Source organism: Artibeus jamaicensis, unplaced genomic scaffold (assembly GCF_021234435.1).
Source record: "Artibeus jamaicensis isolate MK-2021 breed Jamaican fruit bat unplaced genomic scaffold, CSHL_Jam_final contig_76, whole genome shotgun sequence".
Classification (NCBI taxonomy): domain Eukaryota; kingdom Metazoa; phylum Chordata; class Mammalia; order Chiroptera; family Phyllostomidae; genus Artibeus; species Artibeus jamaicensis.
This window is the reverse complement of record NW_026521954.1, coordinates 11,640,211-11,667,420: the sequence shown is the minus strand read 5'-3', so window position 1 is coordinate 11,667,420 and position 27,210 is coordinate 11,640,211.

Sequence of the window (27,210 nt, the reverse complement as noted above, 5' to 3'; positions counted from 1 at the left end):
CCTTTAGGGGCACAGCCTGGAGCACTGGCCTGCCGCCTCCCTTCCAACCCATTGCCCAGAACTGAGGCGTATGGCCACACTTCACTACAAGGGATGGCAGGAAATGTAATCTCCAGTCCAGGCGACTATGTGCCGAGCTAAAGATTCTCTTACAAAGACCGTGGGGGTGGATGTGTATGTGCTGGAGGATAAATGGCAGCACCTCCCACAGACTTGATCCTGTTATGCTTGGTTTTATGTGCTGAAGAAACTTGCCGGAACCTCTACCATTTATTTATCTTCTTTAACATATAGTGTGGCAAACTTTAGATGCAACACAGAACTTAAATCAGTTGAAAAATGTATGTTATTCATTCCTAAATGCATATTAGGTATTTATAAGTTTGACTTGCAGTTGGTATCTGATGACATTGCCTAATAAATATTTCCATGCCGTGAGTCCTGCCTCCAATCACTCCTTTGTGCGGCTACCCCGGTGCATATTCATGAACCTTAACTATATTAGTGCAAAGGGGGAAATGCCAAAACCACAGAGAACAGCACGGTATATTTTGTGCATAGGATAAAATTTTGTCAGCATTGCAAATGCACTGTGTGAATAGAATGACTTTGACATGTAAAATAAAAGATTTTGTTAAAGCTATTAAACTCTCTGTTCAATATTTCAGTAAGAAGGATCAAATGAGTAGTCTCTCTTTGTCTAGGAGAAAAGAAGAAAAAATGAATTTTGCACTATGATCTGTGGAATCGAGGTTTGATGGGCAGGTAGAAGACAGTTCAGGAACAAGAAGGAAAAGGGGTTGTGTTATCTTAGGGTTGGTAGAGAAGATCGTGAAGGGCAAAGTGAAATTTTCAGGACTGTATGTAACTTTACCAAAAGTAAATGGATACTATAAAATTAGAAACGTTTTCTTGTCGGACCGAATGGCTTCTCCCGTCTGTTTGTTACAAAAGTTTATTTCTGCACGTGCCAAATATCCTGTTGCTACATGATGTTATTCAGCTGGTGCACGTACCAGCTCCTCTCACAGTTCATGCTTGTATACATTTATTCAGTACGTAGATTCATAGGCGGTTAGCACTGGTCTTTTTCAATATAGCGCCATACAAATACAGGAGCGGGCAAAGTAGGCGTATAGTCATGTGTATGCAAAACATAGTTTGTTCTTATATATTACTTATTGATTATTATTTATTTGTATTGCTACTGCGAACCTACCTTTCCCTCTGTTATTCAGTTAATATGTGATTTCAGAAGTGAGATGCCATTACTTATCCACACTCACCTTTTTTTAAAAAATGTCAACAACATGTGTTTGGAAATTTCAAATATGGATGTACCTTACCAGGGAGAAGCAAACTTGGACACATAAACCTTATTACTAATGGTGATTTGGAAGAACTTTTGGAATTTTTATTTTCACTTTCTGCTATGTACTGCCTAACTCATCTCTGTCTATGAGTCTGGTTACTTGGCAACAGTATTTTTCCTTCCTAAATCTTAGCAAATACCTTTAAAGATGACATGATTGTGAAAACTGTGATCTGGAAAATAAATGGACTAAGTTGTAATAGGTTGGGACAGTGAAACACACCATCTGTGTTTTAGCTGTTCAGCATCACAGAATCAGGTTAGAGCCGAGGGCCTGAGGGATTTGGGGCCAAGCTTCCACAGGCACAGAGGCAGAGAGAGAGATGGTGTTGGTTTTCATTTTCATTTCAATTCTTCGTATCAGAATCAGAGCATGCAAAGCATAAGGAAGAATCCAGACAGCCACAGGGCTTGTTTCTAACAACACCGCTTTAGTCTGAATTCTAGCACTGCGTGAGAGTTTGCACGGATCTTTCTGAACTTTGAAGAAATAAAACTACAGTTTCACTTTTTAATTTAGTTGTTTCAGACATAGCAGATTTGTCTACAGCTCTCTGCTCCTATAAACAGTACAGGTAGAACACCATAATTGATAGTCCTACCTGGACTGTACATTATAGAAAAAGATTGATTTCCCGAAAGGAAAGCAGCATGCCCAGTAGACTCCCATCCCTGCACAGTTCTATCTGAGTGTCAAGTAGGAATCCTGCACTCCAAATGCTGCAACAGAACTCTTGGTTTTGTCTCCCAGTCAGTCATTCAGGACAAAAATTGAGATGGCATCTTTGAGGCCCCTCTTCTCTCTTCACGTGCAATTTATTAGCGATGCTTATTAAGTCTAACTTCAAAATGTGTCCTTGACCTTACCATTTCTCACCACCTTCATCCCCATTGTGCAGGGTGAAGCCACAGTTATTGCTCCCTTGAATTCCCACAACAGTCTCCTAATCTTTCTCCCTCCTTATACATTCTCTGTGCTCCTTTCTTCCCTGGGAAAGTAAATCATTTCTTAGCATGCCCTTGCTGTAACAGGAGGAATCCAGACACACTTAACGAATAGATACTCGGGGCAGGGAGGAAGTGGGGAACAAGCAGCAATTGTCCACTACAGGGTGGGAGGAGAAAGCCAGTACCATTTATCATTTTAATGATGTCTGTCTATCATTGGGTTTAGAAAAGCTGCGTTTACTGTGTGGGAAAACTTTGGAAGCCTCAGAGTGTCTGATACGCTGGTGGACTTCCATAAAGCAATGTTTAAAGCCAGCAAGAAAGACATGAATACATTGTTATTTAATTATTATTATTTTTTTTAAAACAAAGAGCTGCTTTGAGTTCAAGGTGGGATTATGCACAGTGTTTTTGGACTGGGTGGTGTGATGAACTAACTGCCAAGTATTTGTGCTCAGGAGTGGTTTCAAGTCATTTGTAACAAAACTGAAAGGAGGATGAGAGGTCAGTCTAGAAAAGCCACAGACTGTTAACATTAATATAACGAGATATTCGTATATGTTTGGTGGTAAGAAGGAGCACAGACAGGGAGCGCAGAGCTCCGGGTACCTTTTGAGGAAGACTGCCATTCCACCCGGAGACGGTAGATGGCGGTGGTGTGCCAGGAGAGAGCCTGGGAGCTTGTGGCTGAGGCCTGCAGGAGGTAGTTTATGCAGGTGCATGCTCAAAAAAGACACTGTTTTGTCTGAGGAACAGTAAATTGTATTCATAATTCTCACATCATCATTAATTCATTTTGTTTTCATTATCATACGGCAGACTTATTTGGCATTTGGGCAGATGTCACAGTGTAGGTACTGACGGGAGCTATCTACGCAGGTTCCGACCAGACTGTGTGCAGGTTTTCATGGGCATGTAAGTGGAAAGAAAAAAAATGTTCTTTTTTTTCTAACCACAACACAATTTGGCTGTAGATCGTACCAGGAAGTGCCCAGCTAATGGCTTTCAGTGTCTAATTCTGCAAGTATTCTGTAGTATCATTACTTCTCTCTGCATATTTTTGGAAGATTAGATCTGGCAGATGAGAATCTCCCAGTTTGGAATGAGCTAAAATTTTAATAATCTGTTGCTGACCCAGCCACCGAAGGTGGAACAGATAATCCTTCCGTAATGGACTTCAGAAGCCTGGTTTGTGTAGCCAGGGACGAAAGGCAGGCTGGTATAGTGGAAACAGAGGCCTTTGGGACAGGAAAAAGATGGGATCTGGTGTTGGCTCTGCCACTAACTAACTCAGGGACTTTGGGAAAATCAATTAACCTTCCCAGGTCTCCGGTTCCTAATGCATAAAATGAAGGCATTGCGTGAGATCATCCCAAAAGTCTGCTCCTGTGCTACAAAAATAGGAAAATTTCCTGGTAGAGTTTTGAAACTCTAACATTTCTTTGTGACCTACTTCAAATCAGATGAGTTGCAAAGCTTGCTCTCCAAGAATCATAAAATGTGTATCATCTGTGAGTAAATGCACCTCAAGTGGTTACAAGTGTGATTTATCACCAGTGGATGGTGCAGTCTCACGTGGAAGTGAAAATGCTTGGTCTAGAAGCCTTTCTTAAATCTCAGAAACGACAGAAGAGAAACTTGGGGAAGGAGGCCTGACTTCAGGACCCGCTTCCTCACAAATGAACACAATTTGACAAATTGCATGTCATGCCCGGCATACACTTCACAAATGTGCAGAAACATGTCCCAACTCTAAGTCAGATTTTCCTCAGCGCTGAAGTCACTGGAAATGAAGCGGGTGCAGCAGATGCTCAGAGGAGGTCATTAACTCTTTGAGGACAAGCAGGCACCTCTCTCCGCTGCAACTGAGTTCTCCAGCAAGGCTCACAGGCTTTCGTATGCTCCCTGACCCACACACGAAATGGTGAGCCAATTGGTGAATCCCCAGAGAAAAGAACTGACAGAGTAGTTACACAGACCTAGTAGACAAAGACCATCAAGTTCATTAGGGGAAAACTAGTCAGTTTCTTTCTAAAGAGATGGTTAATAAACATGCGGAGAATGCATACTTACAATTTTAAAACCTTGGACAGGGCTTCAACAGAGGAGTAAATTCTTTCAAGAGCCACTGTCAGAGAAGAGAGGATATTCTGTCGGGGGTCTCACACTTCCATCTCTTCCATAATGAATGGATGAGGTGTGAAAAGAACAGTTCCTCAGGCATCAGAGTTGAGACAGATCATTGTTTAGCCTGATTGTCCATAATCAGGTAGGGGGAGTCCCACTGTTTCCTCAAGTCCGAGGGGAATTTGAAGCCCTGCAGTGCTATCAAACGCTGGTCAGTTGGCATATGTTGTAAGAGTATTTCATTAGATTGAAAGGGCCAAAAACTGAGAAGGAGCTCATCCGTAGATACTAAGCAATGACTATGTGCCCAGAGCCATGCTTATGCAGGAATGCCACGATGTTCAGAAGCAGTCATGAGAGCAGACAGAGAAATAATCAGATAACCACCATGTGGTGTCTTTAGAGCTGTTGGGATTAATGAGGGAGGAAGGACAGGTGGAAGGACTTCAGAGGACTTCTAGAAGAAAACAAGACAGACTGCTGAATCGTTGAAGGATGGGTAGGAGTAATCTAAGTTAAAACACAGAGGAAGCAGAGTGTGGAAAAGCGTAAGAAACTAAGAACTGAGAACTAAGAGAACATATGGTATTTAGTGAACACTAATTAGCATGTTATGGCAGAAGGAAGAAAGATGCCAGAGGTGAAGTCATGGTTGGTGTGGTTTGGGAGGGGGACAAGACCAGTTCTTGAGGGCTACTCCTTGGGAAAAGCAGAGGGTTTTAAGAGAGATAGATCCAGTTTTGAATGCTTTCTTGTCATTTACTGTGTGACTCTGAGGAAGTTGTTTAATACTGAAAATAGGTTTCTTTATCTCTAAAGTGAAGGTAGTGATGTCAGCCTCAGAGGCTCCTTGTGAGGTTTTGGAACTCCACTGATTGTAAAATACACACCCACAGCTTAGCTTTCAGAAGGAGGCATGAGTAGGCGGGGCTTGGCTCTCTGTTACCAACCCTCAGCTCACTATCCACAGATTCTGCAGAGAGGAAATTCACCTGAGCATAGCTTCCTGCTTTCCATTCCCTCCCCTTCCACACTTTGCATGAGTGAATGTGGTTGACAGCATTGTTGGATGTGTGACTTTTTATAGACACCGTGCCTAATGTGATGACAGAGGAAATCCCTCCTAACTCTCCCAGGTGTGTCCCCTTAGTCCTTTTGGATTCAAAATAAAGGTTCTGGTCATCTAGCGCTACGACTGCCTTCTCTAAACAGACCAAGAGTCCATGCAAACCTCTCCATTTCCACCTCCTGCTAACATCCCCACAGCGCCAAGTTGATTCATCTTCTTGGGCTTCTGACACACAGTTAACTTGGGTCCCAGAAAGCTAACAAAGAGTTTATAAATGAAAATGACTCCTAATCCCACCTGCAACCTTCTAAGAAGTTCCCTTTCTATTTCACATTTTATCTAAAATCTGGCAGGGTAGGTTATCCAATACACCATGCAGGAGGCATGGCAATGTGTGAAAATGAAGCACCAAATCATTTCAAGTGATACAATTCTAAAAACGTTGTAATTTTCGAAGATGAATATTGCCTGACATTATTAAGTTCAAAAGAAGAAATCCAAGCCCCCCAACTTAACCCCCGTTCTAAGTTAAAATTGAATAAAAAGTTTTAAGTTAAACCCTAAAGAAAGTAGAGTCCAAACAAATGTGATTCTTTTTTTCCCCTCTTCCATTTCTTCCTCTACTCAATCTCCGTCGTATAAGATTTGGCCAAATAGTAGAGAGTAAAGCCTCCCTTAGTGCATGAGTTTGGGCCAATTTACTGGAAGTGTTCATTCAGGCCTCTGGATTTCAATACTTTATTCAAAGTTTCTCATGTGCCCTAGTTTTAAAAGTTCAAAAAATAGGCCACAAAAGATTTTCATAGCACTGGTCCCAAACCCTCCAATTTTAGACAGCATAGCATACAAGAGTTATTGTTACCGAACAAGAGGAGGTCCGAGGGAGGGGCAATACAATATTTGGCCCACTTAGGGATGCCCAAAACTGCTATACAACAGGGGCCCCTCCCGAAAACAAAATACTAAAATCTACTGGGCCCTTCTGTCCGCCGCCAATTGGAAAGACATCTCTTAATGCCAGAGATTTGTGAAAAGGAAACAAAATGTTTATTTAATGCTATTCAGGCCTAATGCCTCCACTAAAATATCAAAGTCCTTTATGTATACACCTACACCCACACAGCGCTCCCTTCTCCCACTGTCCCAACTCTGGGTACCGTAAATCAGGAAAAGAGCACACGTCTGTGTTGCAGGCCGCTGGCACCGTCAGCTGTGTCACTGAGCAGGACCTCGAGTTAATCCAAAGGACTGTGGTACCCTCTCATGGTCCACTGGCAAGAGTTCTTTGTACCCAGTTCCAGTCAAAGTCTCTCTTGCTTTTTCAGGCCCCGCGGCCAAAGGGGGCACCCCAAAGCTGTGTGGGCCTCTTCTACCAAAGCTGCAGGAGTCCGCACTCCACCAAAAGCATGTGGCTGTCTTCTTCACCTGGCTGCAGGGATCTCCACTCTGGCAAAGCTGCGTGGTTTTTCCCTTTCACCTGGGAAAGAGGGGGTCCACACCCTGCCAAAACCACGTGGCTCCCTCTTTCACCTCACCTAGAGGGGGTCCTCACTCTGCCGAAACCGCGTGGCTCTCTCTCCCATCTGGCCAAGCGGGGACCCTTCATGTCCTGGAGCCAGTCCTTTCCAAGCTCCCACACAGGCCTTCTCACTCCGGAGCCCAGACCCCAGTTTCCATCCTGAGTTCCCCAAGTTCCATCCTCAGTCCCTAAGCCCTTCTCACTCAGGAGTCCAGACTTTAGTTACATCCTCCTGAGTCCCAGTCCACCCACTCAGGAGAGCAGCCCCTAGTTACATCCCGAGTCTCTGCCACAACCTTCTCCTTGGCTCCAAACCTGGCCACTGCCACTCAACATATCCATGAAACCAGTCAAAGGCTACAGACACGTTAAACAATCATTCCAGAGGTCAGCCGCAAAACCGCCGCCACGCAAAACAGCTCTCAATGGCCTGGCTCCATTCATCCCCTCCCCCTGGGGGGGGCGGTGAGGACATCCCACATGTCTCTCCAACATTTCCACACACCCCGAATCCTGGACACCATTCCAAATCCCCTTTGGGGCCCCCCCTGTCTGCACCCTGTATCATTATGATCATTAAATATTATTCTTATCACCCAGTACTTGGTTTAGTTCACACCCACATTAATCAAAGTTTTTAAATGTACAAACAAATCTGGTTTTGTTAAAGAGCAAAAATGAAGAGAAGAGTGAGTCTTCTGGACATTCACCTTACCAGAGTCTCAGCCTAGTCTAGTTATCCAAAGTCTGCGACCTGTGTGCTTTAAGTCCACTCTCACCTGTTAAGGTTAACTACTGCACTACGCTTGTAAGATGGGGTGGGGGAAGACTCACTCCCATTCCTTAGATGATACTGGAGACATTTCAGCCTTTGAGAGTTTGCCACTCTGTACTAGTGGTACCTCAACTGGTCCCTTTCCCCGCTGTCCTCCATATTTTGAAAACTACTGAACTCTTCTTTGGATCTCAAGCCACGATCCCTCTGCCCACGTATGTCGCCTGCAGACTCCACAGCTCTCTCACCTCTGACCCTGACTCACTGGAGCCCCAGGGACTGCTAAACCCTTGCCACCTGTGCTCTCCTCAAAAGTTTCCTCTTCTCCCCTCTGCTTCTGGGATTTTCAGAACTGAAATAACTTGTATTTTGATGGTGTAGTGCATCATTTCTACCACGTCAGCTTTTCCTGCTCCAGTAGACTACTCCTCAAATACGTCCACCCTCTCCTGTTTCACCAGAAAGTCCAGCTGGGCTTCTTCTTCGTCTTTTTCTTTTTAATCAAATTTTTATCATTAATAACATATCCCTGATTGTTGCAAATTTTTTATTGTTTAATTTTTTAAATTACGAAAACTTTATTTTTTAGAGCAGTTCTAGGTTCACAGCAAAACTGGGGGCAAAGACGAGATTTCCCACGTACCTGTTGGCCCCACACCTGCATTGCCTCCCTCAGTGCCCTGCACCAGAGCGAAATGCTACATCTGTTACAAATGATGAACCTACACCGACACATCAGAAGTAGCCAGAGTCCATAATTTTCCGTAGGAAACTCTCTTGGCGTTGTCATTCTATAGCCATCCACTGTTTAGATATCCTACAGAGAACTGTTACATCACTAAAACCCCTCTGTGCTCTGCCCATTCATCCCCTGCCCACCACTGATCTTTTCGCTCTCTCCAGAGTTTTGCCCTTTCAGCTCCATAAACTATGTAGTTGGTCTTTTCAGATGGGCTTCTTTCACTTAATTCACATTTACGATTCCTCCATGTCTTTGTAACCAGACAAAATGGAGGTTCGGCTGCCTGCTGCCATGAAAACTGAACTCATGAGGCAGGTGCCATGCAACCTGGGAGAACGGCACACTCCTGTCTCGAAGACCATCTCAGTCTTCCTGCTCCAGCCTGAGGTTCATATAGGGATTTTTCCATCTTTTGGCACCCTTGGGACCCTATCCATTCATACTGAGCTCTCGGCAGCTCAGGGTAAGAACCTTTTCCTGCTGTCCTCTTGACCAATGCTGGGGAGACTCCCCAACACTCAGACTGACTACCTATATGTTTATATATTTTAAAGATTTTATTTATTTTTAGAGAGAGGGGAAGGGAAGGAGAAAGACAGGAAGAGAAACATCAATATGTAGTTGCCTCTCACGTGCCCCCTACTGGGGACCTGGTCCACAACCCAGGCATGTGCCCTGACTGGGAATTGAACCAGCACCCCTTTGGTTTGCAGGCTCATGCTCAATCCATTGAGCCACACCAGCCAGGGCTGACTGCCTATATTAACAGCTTGATATCCCATTTCTTTTTTAGCACCAAATAATAATTTATTGTCTGAACATACTAGTGTATATATTAATAACTTACTAAAGGACATTTTGGTTGCTTCCAAGTTTTGTCAGTTATGAATAAAGCTGCTCTTCACAAGGATTTTGTGTGGACTTCAGTTTTCAACTCCTTTGGGTAAATACCAAGGACCATGATTGTTGGATCACATGGCAAACAAATGTTTATTTTTGAAAGCAACTGCCAGACTGTCCTTTAGAGTGGCTGTACCATTCTGCATTCTCACCAGCAGTGAATGAGAGTTCTTATTGCTTCATATCCTCCCCAGTGTTGCCAATATTCTGGGTTTTGGCCTAATTGGTGTTTTTTGACTTTTCATTATTTTAATTTGTATTTCTCTGGTGGTGCATGATGTGAGCATCTTTTCACATGCTTGTTTCACCTCTGTGTGTCTTTTGCAGTGAGGTGTCTGTCAAGGCTTTGGACCACTTTTTAAATTAAGTGGTTTTATTATTATTGAGTTATAAAAGGTCTTTGTATGTTTTAGATAAAAGCTCTAATTGGATATGTATTTTTGCAAATATTTTCCCCAGTCTGCAGCTTGTCTCCTCATTCTCTTGACATTGTACTTCACAGTGTAAAAGTTTTTAATTTGAATAAAGTTCAGCTTATCAATGATTCTTTCATGAATCGTGCTTTTGGTGTTGTATCCTGCCCAACATTCTTACATGCCCCTTAAACTAATTGCTTTCCTTTCCATCACATGTAGGGTAAGCTCTGCTTGTTTAACAGAAACCCCCCTGGGTTCTTTGCCTGATGCAAAAAAAGAAAAAACACCCATGACTCCCAATGCCAGAGTCTTAGGAAAAGGAAAGGCAGCGTATTTATTCAAAAGTCATACGGGTTCAGAATAATGGCAGAATTCTGTTTTATAAGCCCCACCCCCTTTAGAAACAAACAAACAAAAACACCCATAACCACACAGCCCTGCCTCCCCCCCTCCCTTTGCCACATCAGGTCTGTCTCAGGGTACACCAGCCAAGAGTACCATCTCTTAGAAAAAAGAAGCCCGCAGCTCAGCTAGGCAGGTTCCCATCTATATTCCAGCTTCTCCCAGTTGTCTGGGTCTGGCTAGGCTCCCACTCTTAATCCAAAAACACATGGCACCTCCTCATGGTGGCCAGTGCAGGTCCTTCTGCATCCTTTCGAACCACGTGGCCAACACCACTCCCAAGCCACAGGGTCTAGAGCTGCTTCTTCCTAAGCCACGTGATTAAGCCTGCATGCATGCCCCCGTGTTTGAGTTTAAATCCTTGGGAAGGATCTTCCTCTGTCACCCCATTGCAACTCTTCCCACACTGGGTCACATCTACCCTTCTCCATACCTCCTCCCTTTCTCTGCCGCCATGGTTAGTTTGGGCAGTCTGGTTCCCTGAAATAGGGGTACTGCCTTCCTGCTCTCAAATGCCTTCCTGATATCCTGCAAGCACTTAAGCCCCTCTGGGTGCCTCCTTTGTCAAAGTCACACCCATCTCTCTGGCTCTGAGTGCTGCAGGCACAGCTATTAGCATTACTAAAACACTGGCCAAGATCTTTAGATATGCAAAGTAGCTCTCAAGGGCCCTGCTCTACTCCCTTTCCCTCAGCCTTGTAGGTGGGGGTTTTGGGGCTTATCAACCTGTTAGACTTGTAGCGTTTCATTCACTCTTTGTTTTAGCTTTTCTTCCTCTTCGAGGTCAGACTTTTCATTTCTTTACTTAGCCCTCTAGAATTTTTATGATCAGGCTCCCAGTGAGAGATATAATATGAAGCAGATATAATGTGTTATAATGACCTGTCATTCTCCCTTCTCCTTTTTTTAGTATTTGTTTTAAATATACTCTTGGTATTCCTTTGAGTCTTATTCCTGTTAGTAAGACCTTCCTTGGCCACTAATCCTTCCCTCGGTGAGTGGACTCTTCCCATTCTTCTCTGCTCTCTTGTTTTACTCACCACTTCTCACTGTGTCCTATGCATCACGCTCACCTGTTTATCCTGTTTATGTCCTGTCTCTCCCTCTCAGATGTATGCTCCGTGTGCAGAGGGATTTGTGGTCTTTGTATCTTTTATGTCCCCAGAAGGGTGCAAGAAGAGTGCCTGGCAAAGAGTAAATGATCAAAAATTATATAAAATCAACTTGTGGGCGGGCAATATTGTCAAGTATCACAATGATCTTGAAACCAACCTGAAAAGGCTTAAAGTATTGATACAGGGTGCAGACAGGGGGGCCCCCAAAAAAGATTTGGAATGGTGTCCAGAATTCAAAGTGTATAGAAATATTGGAGAGACATATTAAGATGTCCTCACTCCCCCCCACCCCCCCCCCAGGGGGAAGAAAGAATGGAGCCAGGCCATTGAGAGCTGTTTTGCATAGCAACAGTTTTGGAGCTAACCTCTGGAGGAATGGTTATTTAACATATCTATAACCTTTAACTGGTTTCATAGATATGTTAAATAGCAGTGGCCAAGTTTGGAGCCAAGCAGAAGGGAGAAGGGAGTAGCTGGGACTCAAGATGGGATGGATCTATGAGCTGTTCTCCGGAGTGAGAAGGGCTTGGACTCTGGGGGGTCTCCGAGAGAAGAACTGCAGGGACAAGATGGAACTCGAACTGGAGCTGCTCACCTGAGTGAGTGGAGCTGGGACTCAGGAGGATGTAATAGGGTCTGCGCTCCTGAGTGAGAAGGTGCTTGAGGAGCTCGAGGATGTCAACAGAAGGGCTGCGCTTCCTGATGGGTGGACTGGGACCCTCAGGATGTAACTAAGAGCTGGTGGTGCTCCTGCCAGTAAAAGGGAAAAACCACGCAGCTTTGCCAGAATGGAGATCCCTGCAGCCAGGTGAAGAAGAAAGCCACATGCTTTTGGTGGAGTGCGGACTCCTGCAGCTTTGGTAGAAGAGGCCCATGCGGCTTTGGGGTGCCCCGGCTGCGGGGCCTGAAAAAGCAACAGAGACTTTGACTGGAACTGGGTACAAAGGACTCTTGCCAGTGGACCATGAGAGGGTACCACAGTACTTTGGATTAACTCGAGATCCTGCACAGTGACACAGCTGACGGTGCCAGCGGCCTGCAACACAGACGTGTGCTCTTTTCCTGATTTACGGTACCCGGAGTTGGGACAGTGGGAGAAGGGAGCGCTGTGTGGGTGTAGGTGTATAACCTAAAGGACTTTGATATTTTAGTGGTGGCGTTAGGCCTGAATAGCATTAAATAAACATTTTGTTTCCTTTTCACAAATCTCTGGCATTGAGAGATGTCTTTCCAATTGGCGGCGGACAGAAGGGCCCAGTAGATTTTAGTATTTTGGTTTTTGGGAGGGGCCCCTGTTGTATAGCAGTTTTGGGCATCCCTAGGTGGGCCAAATATTGTATTGCCCCTCCCTCGGACCTCCTCTTGTTCGGTAACAGTATTTTATGATTTGTCTGGTTTTCCCCTCTCAAATGCTCAGGCAATCTGTAAATGCTTCATAAGGCTACCCCAGACTTCATGGAAGCATTTTCTAACAGGTGTTGCCACGGGCTTTATATCTGCTGTTGCAAGATGATCCTTCTCAGCTCTTTGCTGGATATGAACTTTTGGACAGGAAGATACTCAAGTCCACTGTTGAGAAATCTCATCATTACTTGAGGAGAAACAGTTGGTGTATATGCAGCTCATTTTATATTTTATTTAATTCTTATCTGGCGGTAAAAACTATTTAGTCATGTCTTAGGTAAGTCCCTTCCTTTCTTTATCCCTTGGAAATCTCTTTGGCTGTTTCCTAATGTAAAACCCTTTCCTGAACTGTAGTCAATGAAAACATTTAAATTACTCTATATAGTACTCAGGTTTTTTTCGCGAATTTTCTGTGAACCTCTTTGTAAGATGAATGCAGGTAAAACATGTTATTGCTGCATTTTCAGTTTTAACTTTATGATAATCTCCTTCAACATGCCTTAAGTTCAGGTGCAAGTAAAAGCCATTTCTAACATAATTTGCCTCTCTCACCTGTTCTTCCTTATGTGCTAATAAAAACCAGCAACCTTTTGGGAATCACTCTGGCCTGAATCTTGGACAGCTTATACCCTGTTCGCAATCCACTCAGTGACTAAATCAGAGTCAATGTGAGACTCTGTGGTAGGAGGTGGCTGTCAGACTCTGCAGACATGCCACACACGTCCCGGAGATTAGCCGCTTGGCACATTTTTGGATTCAGGTGCTGTTTCAAGTGTTGCAGGAAGATAGAATTTGAAGAAGCCCAACCAAACACTGACAATACAAAGACTAAAACCTCACCGATCATATTACAGCCTGCGAGGATATCAACTGCCTTTGCAGATTGATGCCTCAGCCCGCTGACGATGAGAACAGTGCACGGAACAAAAATCATTTCACCCCTCAGTGCCTGAGAAGCCTGTCTCAAGTGAGCCTTAACTGGAACTAAAAGACTCTCTCTCCCTCGGTAATCTAATCCCTATCTCATTCATGCCTTCTTAGGTCAAGGCTGCACCTGCATCAGTCAAGGTCAGCTACAGAAGTCAGTGTGAGATGTGCTTACTGAGCCCTCTGCCACTTACAGAATGGCTGTTAAACACCATAAACATGTGCAGCAATAAGCTGCTGTGACAAGCTGCTGCGATGCTAGAAGGTCAAGGACCAGAGACACACTTGAAGTGTCCATTTATCCACATGGTATTTTGTTTCACATAACTTCAATCTTGCTGGTTCTTTCAAGGTCTTGGTCAATTTAGCAGTATACTGCAATTTAGGGTCCCAGTAAATAAACACGTCTGTCCTTCCTCACATGCTAGCCACAAATTTGAGAAGGTAGACACATAGATTGTTAGGCGAATATTAAAATGGCAGTTTTATTATCGGAAGACCTGGATTGGAGGAGAGAGTTAAATTGTGTGCTCATTATTGCACTTTGGAGTTCTATCCTTAGCTTATTGAATTTACCTTCCCAAAGTGATAGGCTACTTTGCTAAGGGCAGAGATTGCTTCAGTGCACTGCAGGAAGGAAGAGAGAATGTCTACATGAGAGATAGCCCCTACCCCAGACAAATGTGGGACTCTAAGGCACACACATGCTCTGACGCTAAGCAGCAGTCAAAGCCAGGGAGAGGGTGAGCAAGGTCAGTGCCTCCCATGCCCGCACCTCTCTAGGCTCAGCAGTGAGGCTGCACCGGTGACCAAAACTAAGACAATACGTGTTACCATGCAGGTGAAAGTCTGGTGGGAGAAACAGATACCAAACATTGAAACAAAAACTCTGGATAATAATAATGTGTAAGAAGCTAAGGAAAGTTTTTTTTTAATTGAGGAAATGACATTTAACATCTCTTTAAGTTTGGGTAGGAAGTTGGGTATTCTATTTAACAGAGATTAGAGCAGAGGAAATATTTGTGTCAGATTATACATAGAAACAGTACAATAGACAGTAAACTGCATTAAACTTAAAAAAAACACTGCATGAAATTATCTGAATTTATAAAGTTAATTAGGTGGTATCACCAAAACTTCTTCAGAAGGTCCAAGAAGGACATCATGGCTAACAGAAAGTGGCTCACCCACTGGTTTCACGCAGATAAAGGAGCGCCGTAAGCATTTGAGCCTGGGAGAATCACAGTGAATAAAATGGATATAAATGATCTTCGTATTTCACATCCAGGAAAAATAGAATATGTTTTTTTTCATGTCTGGGAGACGGGAGGCCTGCAGTTTGGTCCTTTATTGAGTGATAGATGTGAAGCACCTCCAAGTCCTGCTGGCTGGACAGGTGGGGCATTGCGAAAATCTCACTCTTCCCAGAAGTAAGTTCCCCAGGCCCAGCTTCCGGTTTACCACCGACTGCACGTGTTATGATGATCTGGGTATTAAAGCCTTCTGAGCTGTTTTTTCAGTTGTTGTTGTTTTAAGATGAGGAGGCTAAGGTCCACTTTAATTTCATTGATTCATTCAGTACTCAGAAGTTGTCTCTGAAATCAAGATTTTAATCTAGTGTATATATAGAAAGATAGTTGATGCACAGAATAAGCACAGTGTGTACTTGTTAGGTTCAAGCGACTTCTGGCCTTGATGGTTATCATTGAGCTTCTGTATCATATTTCATGCTATTAAGGTGGCTTTTCCACCATTTTCCTCTGAAGGAAATTGAGACTTACATAATAATTTTGCTGATAAAGTAATGGGCAAGAACAAGGAGGGAAGATACTCATAGGCACAAGAATAGATCACACCAAATTAAATACATATGAGTAGTTAGGGTTCTGTGAAGTGCTCCGCCCGCGGAGCAATCAACTGGGGCTCGACCACCTACCTAGAACAAATGAGTTGGGGGGACAAGAGGCGCGAAGAATGGCAGCAAGACAAAAGATTCTGATCAAGCTGCAAACTTTATTTTTCTGAACTGGGTATATATATAGGGGGGGAGGGAGAGGAAGGAGATTAGGTTGCTTGCTATTGGCTAGCTTGAGACAAAGAAGGGCCCGCTTATTGATTACTTGGGTGCAACTGGTACTCGTGGACACCTCATGTGCCTGTAGCCGATTGGCTTGTGGAGCGCATGCACACCTCATGTGCCTGTAGCCGATTGGCTTTGTGGAGCGCACAGGTTCCTGTAATCAATGCAATGTTTTTAGCTAGCAGCCAGGTGTAAGGTTCCCAACAGTGAAGTACCAAATATAAAGTGATATTAACTCTGCATTGACACTATATCTGATCCTGAATGATCAGAGGTTTGCGAAGTGTGTATACAGGAGCATGAAAAACGGCTACAATGCAGGAGAAAAAGGCAAGGATTTGGGAGCCAGACTTCCGAGACTTAAATCTGAGCTCTGTGGCCTTGGAGAGGATACAATCTCTGTGACCCAGTTTCCTTATCTGTAAAGTGAGGGTAGTCACAATGCCTGTCTCACAGAATTCTGTGAAGTTTAAACAGTTTTACACTATGAAACGCTCCAAATATTATCCAGCATACTGTAAACACGAATGTTTACTTCATCACCGTTACTGTGACGGTATCTTCTGGGCTTATGCTTACGATCAGGTTGCAGTCATGAAACCTCACAAATACAAAGGGCCTCAGACACGAAGAGACGTTGAGCGTCCGCAGGTACTGAAACCTTGAGAAGGCGCGTGTATCTTTCAGGGGTCTGAAGAGCTCACTCGCGATCAGACTGGATGAGGAACAGGATCTTCCCGTCCCCGTTCACTGGTCCTCTTCGTCACGTAAAGAGCAGACTCTGCTTCTTGTCAAGTGTGTTGAATGTATCACTTAAGCAGTGCTTTAAGGAATGAAAGTAAGAATAGAATGACCTAAAATGTTTTACATCTGAATAGCATGCCGGCATCTCTTCTTAGAGCGATGTTGACACAAATGTGCTCAAATAAATTAATGTTCTCATCTTTTCGGACTCACTGGGCAGAATCAAGTTTGCCTGTCAATTGAAACAGAGGTAGGAAGAGAACGGCCCAGTCAAGTTGACACACAGAATTAGCCATCACAGGTGGGGAAGGGAGGAAAAGCGTTTTTCACTGTGGCAAGTTCAGAGTTGCTTCGGATGAAACAGCTGGTGCCACTGACTTCTGGCCGATACTCTGCCCCATGGTGACGTGGCCCCTTTCTGCTTGCATTTCCTCATCTCATGTTCAGTTTAGGCTTTCTGGGTATTTTATTCGTAGAGATGTTTGCAATGCAAGAAAAAAATATTTTGATTGTCATGTCTATTAAATTTTTATTTACTTTCCTCATACAAATGTGGTTAGATATTTTTAAATTTTCAGCTCCTAAAACATTAATAAATATATATTGAATGAAAGTTGAAGAAATTGAAAATAATTCACGAGGCTTTTTTCCCAATTACCATTTGCATTCAAAATTAATGTGTATTAGATTAAGGTATATAGCATAGTGGTTAGACAATTGTATATTATAATACTTCCCAAAGTGGCCGCACCCTCGTGGTCCTATGCATAGTTATAATATTATTGACTATATTTGCTATGTTGGACTTTATACATCCCCTTGACTATTTTGCAACTGCTAATTTGTGCTTCTCATCCATTCACCTTTTCACCCAGCCCCTAACCTCACTTCCCTCCGACAGCTTCAGTCTGTTCTCCGTGGCTATGAGTCTGTTTCTGTTTTGTTTATTTTGTTCATGAGATTCTACATATCAGTGAAACCATGTGGTATTTGTCCTCCTCTGACTTTTTTACTTAGCATAACATCTACGTTGTTGCAAAGGTAAGATTTCCCCTTCTTTATGGGTGAGCAGCGTCCCACTGTGTGTGTGCACCGCTGTTTTTTATCCGCTTGTCTGCTGATGGGCACTTGGGCTGCAGCCATAGCTTGACTGTTGTAAATCACGCTGTGGTGAACATGGGGGAGCATGTATTCTTTCAAGTTAGTGTTTTGGGGTTCTTTGGACATATACTCAAAAGTGGAATTGCTACTGGGTCATAACGCAGATCCATTTTGACATTTTTGAGGAAACTCAACGCTGTTTTCCACGGTGGCTCCGCCAGTCTGCATTCTTCCCAGGAGTGCATGAGAGTTCCCTTTTCTCCACATCTTCTCCAACACTTGTTTTTGTTGCTTTATTAAGGATGGCATTCTTACAGATGTGAGGTGATATGTCATTGTGGTTTTAATTTGCATTTCTCTGATGATTAGTGATGTCGTTGCAACTTTTCATGTGTCTGTTGGCCATCTGTACGTCCTCTTTAGAGAGCTATCTGTTCAGATCTTTTGCCCACCTTTTTTTTTTTTAACTTTCAAATGCAAAGATTTATTTCCCCCTCACAGGTTTTGTTTTTATTGTTGTTCTATTACAGATGTCCCCATCCCCCCACATTACTCTCCCCCACTCTACCTACCCCCGCCTTCCACATTCATTCCTCCCCACTGCCATTGTCTTTGTCCATGAGTCCTTTAGCTATGGAATGTAGTAGCCTTTAGCAGTTAGTGAAAGTAAGGAATATATTCTCCCTGGGAAACTCCAGGAGGAAAAAAGCCATGGAGAGAGCTTGATTTTTACCCTCTACAACTTGTTTTTTGCTTCTGACCTACAGACTGTAAGGCAATAGATTTGTGTTGTTTTAAGCCATTGGTGTCGCAGTGCCTTGTTACAGCAGCAGCAGGAAACTAATACAGTGTATCAATGAGAGCTAACTCAATGAGTGCTTCTGGCATCAGATACTCTCCTGACTAAACCTTTTCCACAGAGACGATAAAATCTAATCCTGAAAATCCCGTGAGGAGGATACTATTACTATCTTCAGTTTTACACAGGACTAACGGTAGCATGTAGAAGTTAAGTAACTCATGCACTGACTCATTCCTGGTGCAGTGACCCAGAATGGAGTCCATGCTGCGGCTTCCCATCAGACCTCCCACCTCTGCTCCTTCCCTGCTTGTCTGTGCTCCACTCCGAGATTCCTCCTGAAAGGCTGTTGTCACAGGAGGTGATGGGTTCACATGAAGTCAGAAAGTGCAATTAATTTGAAATTAATAGGGCAAATGCTTCATGATAGCCTCCAATATATAGCAGACATTTTATGGGACAGTGGACCGTACATGGAAGATAAACATCGCCCCAACCCTTGAAAAGTCTGTAGTCACAGCAAAAATGTGGTCCTATTTGGTGGGACTTCTTACCTTCCTAATCCGTATTCAGCACTAATTTTTTACTGCTTTTTTAGTTTTTTTTATCTTTAAAAATTCATTACCAGTGTTGGTCATCACAAATGCAGTTTTTAGAATAGTGCCACTTGAGGCAGATGGGGAGAGATGTTTCATAAAAATGAAACGAAAACATGTAAATACAATTATTCTTATATGTTGCCATTGGAGTCTCTGCATTGTAGCATTCTTTACTGGTGGTGAAACCACTTTTAATTTTTGTTTCCTTTACTCCCTGGGAAGCAAAATGAATTAAGCAACATCCATTTGTTTTTAAACATGAAGAAAAGTTTCCAGTGAGGCATTTGGGAGCAGAGAAAAAATTTTAAATGAGGCAGCAATGAGTTCAGGGGACAGATTCACAACCAGGGAGAAAAACAAAAGCATGCTTTTAAAACACAAAGAGTTTCTTTTTCACTCCTTCTCACTTCCTCATCTTAATACTTTTAAGAGCCAAATATTTTACAGTCTTGTGTTAAATGGGAACAGAAGTCTTCACTGCATTTTATTAAATATGGAATTATATCAGAATAATTACATAAAATATATTGCATTTGGATTTCCCCCAACTCTATTTTTCCACCGAATTTTAGCTCATTGTATTCAGCTGGATCTATTGATTCCATTTCTACAGATTCTAAGCGATTTCTTGTAGCGTATCCATTGTTCCCCTGGTAATTAACAGAGGGGAAGCATTGCGGCAGCAGGCAGGGTTTGTCCCCTAATGTTAATTCTGTGCCTGCACAGACGCACAGTGCTCTCTGCCAAACAAACACCGGGCTAAGCTGCTTGCCTTCCAAGGTAAAGCAGTGTGTGTGTGGGGGGAGGCACTCTGCATGCGATTTCTTCCTGGGAAACGTGGGTTCTGCTTCTCTCTGAGTTAAATGAGTCATGTTAGGTGGACCTCAAGCCCTGCATCTGCCAAGTGAGAATCTCTTTTGGCACCTATGTACCCAGTTTTCTGGGCACAGCTCTGGCTCATGGTGTGTTCTCCAGGGCACTCTGGAAAGAGCCAGCCTTGGGCTCCTGTAGGTACATGGAAAACCTGCTTTCCACAAGTGATGGGCGCTGAGATTCTGGCTACGGGTGTCCTCCAGGTGCCCCTTGGGAGTAATGGCGTGACAAGTGTTCTCACAGACCCAATCCTGTGCCTTTTCTCTTTGCTTTGTCCGTAGCAAGTGTCAAAATACCAGGTGGCAGACTGGCTTTGGGTAATCCCCAGGAAGGACTTGCACACATCCTGAATTCCCATATCTTGGCTTTATTTTAGAGATTTGAGTTTTTAGGCCCCCTTTTCAGTGTTTTTACAAAGTCTTTTAATTTTTTTTTATTTTGGGAAATTAAGTTTAATAGGCCAGAGTTGACATGACAGCAAAATTTGCTCTCAAGTCTTTGCCACCATGCATCCAGGCAGAGGAGGTGGTCTTCCTCCCGTATCTCCAATCTCCCAAACCCTAGAGCAGTTTTCTCCCTTGGTCAGGAAGAGATGGTGGGGGCGGGGAGCAGCACTATACAGGTAGCTTTAGGACTGAATGAAAGTGGAGTGCCAGCAAAAGAGTGACTTGAGGAGAAAAAAAAAGATTACACATTTCATGCAGTTACACATGCAACCTGGAGTGTGAAAGGCACTAATCAGTGATGCACTGTCTCTGAATGCCTTTAGAGCTGCAATGCGGTCGGAGGAGGCAAGTAATACTGATAATGGCATTGATCATTTTAAATGTTGGCACATCTTCAAATCCCCTTCCCGCTCCTCATGCTTAATCCCTAGCACTCCTGTGTTTCAAACAGTAATGGGGAGCCCTCCAGCAGCCCAGCCCAGCACTGTCGATGGTCAGCAGTGGAGGGCACAGAAGGTAGAGATGCTTGGAGATGCTTGGAGGTGCTTCTTGGAAAACGGGGGCCATTCTCTCCTTATTTGCAAATATGTTACTTTTTCTGATGTGAGAACCATGCATGATTATTTCACCTTATAGGTCTTCATGAGAAAAGTAGGGAAAACACCTTTCTTCCAGTGGTGTTGTGTAGACCAAGCAGATGAGGAATATGGATGCTGAGCCTGGCATGTGGCTGGCACTCACATGATTCTCTCGGAAAATCAAATAATATGATTTGGTTGTTCCCAAGAAAAGATGTTGTATAACTTTGCACTTTCATTTTCCAAGCTACCTCCCTTAGTCTGAAAGAGAACAGCTGAAGGAAGCAGAAAGGGAAGCCCTCTCCGGGTCAGAGCAACATCGTGAGATAAGGTGCCACATCACTACACTTCCAGAAGGCAGTTCTGAGACCAAAGTCAGAATCGCAGAGAGATAATTGTCAGTAACCCAGCTAAATGCAAAGCTTTTCTTTTAAAGACGCAATGAAGGAAAGCCTTTCTTGTTCTACTTTGGTTTAGAAGTGAGGAATTTTCTCTCATGTCAAGCATAAAAGATGGTTTAATAGTCTAAAACATAAATATCTCTTGATATAATTTCTCATATGTAGGTTATAATATATTCTTTAATTGATGAAAGAGATGCATCTTGGAAAAATCCTGTAACCTAAATTTGGTAACTGAAAAATGATAAAATGATCAACTAATAAAATATTAATAAAGAAAAGATATACTAGAAGAAAATTGCCCTTAAATTGGGTAGTTTCAACATTTCAGTTCCTTATTAATACTTGAAGTCAATATCTATTCAATAGCATTGATTTTGTAAAAGAAACAAAAATAATTGCGTCAATGTCATTAGTACATCACAGAAACACACTTTATAAGGGGACACACTTTCAGACTGAGCGTCGTGTCTGCAGCGATATTTTCCAGTTCTCAGAAGCAGATTAACTGAGAAGCTTTGGGGTCTATTATCATTTTATGTATGCTGTAAATGGTGGAAGTTGTCAATTTTTGCAGGCGAGGAGAAAAATCTGGGTTTAATTAGAAATATTTCTATAAAAACTTTTCTTACGAATTACCCTCCCCCCTCCAAAACAACAAAACAACAGAAAAGGACTTGATTTTCAACATAAGTCAGGTATATGAGGTGATTTTTCCCCCTCATGCTAAATATTCCTTTCCTGGTGTGGTAGGCAGAGATGCTCACCCACAGATGTCTGCATCCCAATGTCTGGGGTCTGGGAATATGTTCCATGGCAAGAGGGACTGAGGGTGGCAGATGAAATTAAGGTTGCTGATGAACAGACCTGAAAATGGGGAGATTGTCCCGGATTATCTGGGTGGGCCTAATGCATCATACAGTTCTAGTGAAAGAGGGAGGCAGAAGAGTCGGTGTCCAACTGATGTCATGTGAGAAATAAACAACTGGCCATTGCTGGCCTTGAAGGTAGGGAAGCAGGCCTCAAGCCAAGGAATGTGGGTAGCTTTCTAGAAGCTGGAAAGGCAAGAGATGGAGTCTCCCCTAAAGGCTCTGGGAAAAAAACAGCCTTGCTGACATCTTGATTGTATCTTCCTGAGACACATTTTGGGCTCTGACCTCCAGAACTGTGACATAATAGATCTGTGTTATGTTAAGCCACTAAATCAGTAGTAATGTGTTACAGTAGCAATAGGAAACTAATGCAAATGCCTATGTTGGATTTGCAATTGAGTTATTCCTTTTCTTGAAGAAGACCCTGAATTCTATAGGTTTATGCTCATGTAGAATCTGGCTTCGTCCTTAAGTGAATCGTACACGTGGATGTTGATTTTAATAGCATGTACGAGTAGACATTTTTGTACAACATGTATTTATCTATCTCCCAGGGGTATAATAATGGATATATTTCATGATGGCATTGGCATCTCCTTTGGGGACACTACACCCTCAATATTAAAGAAATCTCTTGTCTTCCCCAACCCAATTATCACAGAGAGACAAAAGAATATTAGTTATTTTTACAACACTTCATACATTTGTAATCTTTAACCCAATTAGATCTAAAGGAGATGTGTTATCTCTACTCCAGCCTGCTGTTTTCTGTGAAGTGGCCACTAAAAGTCCTTGGATATAGTTATTGGAATTCTAATATGTTTGTACTGTGTCTATGAAAATTAAGGCTACTGTCTTCTCCTTTAATAATAGCCAGTGACATAGGTATTCCGATTTAAGTACGTATTTGTCTATCATCTACCTCACCGCTGGTCATGAAATGGTATTGCTATGCAGCATCACATTCTTTAGAATGTTTGTGATATTAGAGTAAGCGAAGGGGAAATTAAACAGGGGAAGAGTGCATTGTTTGATAGTTTGGTGTATATTAACCACCCTCTAAATGATTTATGTCTTTGTCTTTTCATTCTTTCAACATTGCTGTAGGCCAGTTAGTCTCACAGTCCTTTAAAAAATAAAGATGTTGAGATTTTAAAAAATTAGTTGCTTTACTCCAGGCCAAATAACTGTTAAGCAGCCAAATTGGAATTTGATTCTAGTTTTGGTTTATATGACTTAAAAACTCATAAAAGAAATTGAAAACCGATATCATCTGTTTCTACCTGAACCTAAACTTGACTTTGGAATTCGAGGCTAGTGTGCATCTGTATATAGTGTGTGTGTTAACTTATCTGAATTGTCATGGTCTCCCTTTAAGTACAACTTGGCCTTTCCCTAACTCCTCTACCCTGTCCTCAGTCTCCTTTCCACTTAGCTTATTCTTGATTCCCTTCTTCCTAGTGATACAGGGTGCAGCCAGAGGGGCCCCCCAAAAAAAGGGATTTGGAAGGTGTCCGAATTCAAGTGTATAATTGGCTTAATGCCCCCCCCCCCCCAGGGGGGAAGGGATGAATGGAGCCAGGCCATTGAGAGCTATTTTGCATAACAACAGTTTTGGAGCTAACCTCCAGAGGAATGGTTATTTAACATATCTATAACCTTTAACTGGTTTCATAGATATGTTAAATAGCTGTGGCCAAGTTTGGAGCCAGGAAGAAGAGAGCAGGATGGGAACTAGAGAAGAGAGTAGCTGGGGGGACTCAAGATGGAACTAGGAGCTGCTCTCCTGAGGGAGAGTGTAGTGGCAGGGACTCAAGATGGGAACTAAGGGCTGCTCTCCTGAGTGAGTGGGCTTGGACTCAGAATGTAACTAAGGTCTGCACTCCTGAGTGAGGATGGAACTAGGAGGACTCAAGATGGGAACTAAGGGCTGCTCTCCGGAGTGAGAAGGGCTTGGACTCAGGAGGAGGTAACTAGGGGCTGCTCTCCTGAGAGAAGGAAGAAGGGAGTAGCAGGGACGGAGGATGGAACAAGAGGACTCAGAATGTAACAAGGGGCTGCGCTCCTGAGCGAGATGGCCTGGGTGGGAGCTTGGAAAAGACTGGCTCCAGGACATGAAGGGTCCCCACTTGGCCAGATGAAAGAGAAAGCCACATGCTTTTGGTGGAGTGCAGATTCCTGCAGCTTTGGTAGAAGAGGCCCACGCGGCTTTGGGGTGGCCCTTTGGCCTCGGGGCCTGAAAAGCAACAGAGACTTTGACTGGAACTGGGTACAAAGGACTCTTGCCAGTGGACCATGAGAGGGTACCATAGTACTTTGGATTAACTCGAGATCCTGCACAGTGACACAGCTGACGGTGCCAGCGGCCTGCAACACAGACGTGTGCTCTTTTCCTGATTTACGGTACCCGGAGTTGGGACAGTGGGAGAAGGGAGCGCTGTGTGGGTGTAGGAGTATACATAAAGGACTTTGATATTTTAGTGGAGGCATTAGGCCTGAATAGCATTAAATAAACATTTTGTTTCCTTTTCACAAATCTCTGGCATTAAGAGATGTGTTTCCAATTGGCGGCGGACAGAAGGGCCCAGTAGATTTTAGTATTTTGGTTTTTGGGAGGGGCCCCTGTTGTATAGCAGTTTTGGGCATCCCTAGGTGGGCCAGATACTGTATTGCCCCTCCCTCGGACCTCCTCTTGTTCGGTAACACTAGTTCAGGAGCATTTCCTCTTGAATCTTGCTTGACATTCTCCTGGATTAGGCTGGCCACTCTCTCAAATACCCCATGACCCACTATGCCTACCTTTTTCATGGGGACCATGACAAAGCATACATGCATGGCTGCACCTTCGTCTTCCTCATTAGATTGCTTGAGATGAATAGTCATGTAAAATAAATATTTATAATCCTAGGAACTTCGAGAACCTAGTCTATGCTCACTTAGCATTTATTAAATTAATAAATCGGTCCCTGATTTTAATGTTCCTAGAAAATGCTTCCAGTGTTGGGTTGTGAAAATGAAGGACAGTAGCATCCTGTTACTCTACTTTATCAGTTTCTTTTATTACATTACCATTCTCACCCCCTGTGTGGATTTAGCTAGTTTTAGCCTCATTTCCTAGATGCACTAAATAATGATTAAAGTCTAATAATCTGGGCCTAGGTTGCACCGACTTAGGTGATACTGCAACAGAGAATGAACCATTATTATTATTTGTTAAAGGGATTCTTTGGGGTGGAAAGCGTGCAGTGGAGTTGGCTGCCTTCCTCTTTGGTGGCGACCTCCACTGGGCATATAGAGAAAGGCAGGCACTTCAGAATACTAAGGTCTCCAAAGTTTGCTCCATGTGAGGGAAGCCCCTGCCCTCCCCGGGTCTTGTTGAAATACTCCATCAGAGCTCAGGAAAAGTATCAGCTTAGCCTCCCTAAAGTCTCACCCACTTGTGCCCCGCCTTGGCCAGCTCAGATGCCGGTCACTGTGAGGGCAGCTCACAATGAGTCCTCAAATGCATCCTGCTGAACTCTATCAAGTAGTAGTACTTTTAAAAATGCACAGAATTATGATCCAATACTACAGTCTGCAAATGGGAACAGTTGAGGTGACCATCAATGGGAGCGTGGTTACAATAGACCATGCTACTCAGCAACAGCAGAGAGCAGACCCTTAGTACATGTAATTACATGGCTGAGCCTTAAAAAACATCATTGTATTGAGTAAAAGAGTTGTATTAGTTTACTTTTGCTGCTGTGACAAATTAACACAAACTTAGTGGCATAAAACAAGGCAAATGTATTATTTAACATTTCTGATGGTAAGAATTCATAATTAGTCTCACCAGGCTAAAATCTATGGTGTTGGGAATGATGTTCCTTTCTAGGTTCTTTAGGGAAAACATCATCATCATCATCATTATCTTTTCCAGTTTGTAAGATGCTTCCCAGGTACCTTGACTTATGGCCCCTTCAACCGACAAAGCCATCAATGTTTGGTCAGCTACTTATCATGATGCTGTGTCTCCGGCCCGCGGAGCAATCAACTGGGGCTCGACCACCTACCTAGAACAAATGGGTGGGGGGGACAAGAGGCGCGAAGAATGGCAGCAAGACAAAAGATTCTGATCAAGCTGCAAACTTTATTTTTCCAAACTGGGTATATATATAGGGGGGAGGGAGAGGAAGGAGATTAGGTTGCTTGCTATTGGCTAGCTTGAGACAAAGAAGGGCCCGCTTATTGATTACTTGGGTGCAACTGGTACTCGTGGACACCTCATGTGCCTGTAGCTGATTGGCTTGTGGAGCGCATGCACACCTCATGTACCTGTAGCCGATTGGCTCGTGGAGCGCACAGGTTCCTGTAATCAATGCAATGTTTTTTAGCTAGAAGCCAGGTGTAAGGTTCCCAACAATGCTGTGTCTCTGTTTTTGACTTTTTGCCTCCCTCTTCCACATTTAAGGACCTTTGTGATTATGTTGTTCCCACCCAGATAATCCGGTATAATTTCTGTATTGTAAGTAAACCTGATTCACAACCGTGTTCCCACCTGCTACTTGAATTCCCCCTTGCTGGCTTGCCATGTGACAGAGTATGTGCACAGGTTTTCGGGATTGCAGTGTAGACATTGGTGTGGGGGATATTATTCTGTCTGTTGCAAGGAAACTCTTATGCACTGCTGCCCATGCATTGATAAGTGTACTGATGGCTGCAACTTGGAGCACATTGACAAGTGAATGAGTGAGCAAAAAAAGGAAAGAGAAATAGATATGTAGTGAATGAATTGGCTTTCAGTGATAATAGGTTAGCTTTAGGTCTGGAAAACGGTTTCAATTTTCTGTATGTTTAAAAATGATTATGATGAAACGTAGGTGGAAAAATGCGAAAGTTGGGAGTAGTGAGCCTGGGTAGCAGTTCCGTATCACATTCTCGCTTGCTGTCTCTACCATCCTTCTGGGCATTGAGGTTGGACCTCATGACGACACTCAGATCAGGAACCGGACTCGTCCTCAC